General features: G+C 41.5%; 1 non-coding gene across 1 annotated transcript; it reads right to left on the bottom strand.

Moving 5' to 3' along the window:
• Positions 1-555: 555 nt before the first annotated feature.
• LOC142174974 (small nucleolar RNA R71) lies at positions 556-658 on the bottom strand. The gene has a single exon (XR_012704172.1). It is a non-coding gene; the product is annotated as a small nucleolar RNA R71 (small nucleolar RNA).
• Positions 659-952: the final 294 nt, after the last annotated feature.

Below are 952 nucleotides of genomic sequence, written 5' to 3'. Positions count from 1 at the left end.
TGTTTGAAGCATTATCAGATCCTGAGAAAGTTTTCAAGGCCTTGAATCGGGCCAACCAGAAAAACAAACAACAACAATCAATTGAACAACCTAAACCAGATATGGCAGAACAGGTAAACAACAGAGACAACAACGGGGATAACGCGGTAGACCCAGCTTCGCAGGTAATGGCGCATCTTGTGCCATAGGCTCCTCTATATGACTGGGTGCAACCCACAGCAGAGAATTTGGCTACAGCGATATTAGTTTCGCAGATACAAGCTGAATCTTTTCAAATCACAAACAACATATTGCACTTGTTGCAAAACAAGGAACTATTTTTGGGGTCATACATTGAAGATCCTCAACAGCACTTGAAGAATTTTCTGTCAATCTGCAAAACTCAATGGTAGCCCAACGTAACTCGGGAAGCAATAAAGCTATTGTTTCCATTCTCAGTGACAAGAACTGCCCAAACTTGGCTAAATTCACTTCATATTAATTCCATCACGACTTGGGAAGAATTCGTCAAGCAATTTGTGAATAAGTTTCATCCACCTAACAAGACTACTCAGCAAATTGATGAAATTTTTAGCTTCAAACAGAAACCAATGGAAACATTGCAAGAAACATGGGAATGATTCAAAGGGATGTTGGTTATATGTCCACACCACGATATTCCAGACCAGTTATTGGGGCAGCAGTTTTACATGGGTCTAACAGATAGCGTGAAGGCTAATATTGAGGTTTCAGCTGGTGGAGCATTCTTGAGCAAAACATAGAGAGAAAGCCAGATCCTGCTTGACAAGATGGCACAGAATACGAGGTAGACAACCAAGAATGCACCTATCACTCCAGTAGTTCACTCAGTGCCCTTAGATCCAGCCAACACTCTTGCTAAAAATATGTCCACCTTAATGACACAAATGAGCATACTCACCAAAAAGGTAGAGGAGTCAGGGCAGAAGTAGCA

The sequence above is a fragment of the Nicotiana tabacum genome, chromosome 20 (genome assembly GCF_000715075.1).
Source record: "Nicotiana tabacum cultivar K326 chromosome 20, ASM71507v2, whole genome shotgun sequence".
Taxonomy (NCBI): Eukaryota; Viridiplantae; Streptophyta; class Magnoliopsida; order Solanales; family Solanaceae; genus Nicotiana; species Nicotiana tabacum.
Note: the sequence above shows the minus strand (reverse complement) of the source record. Positions and strands in the feature narration are given on the sequence as shown.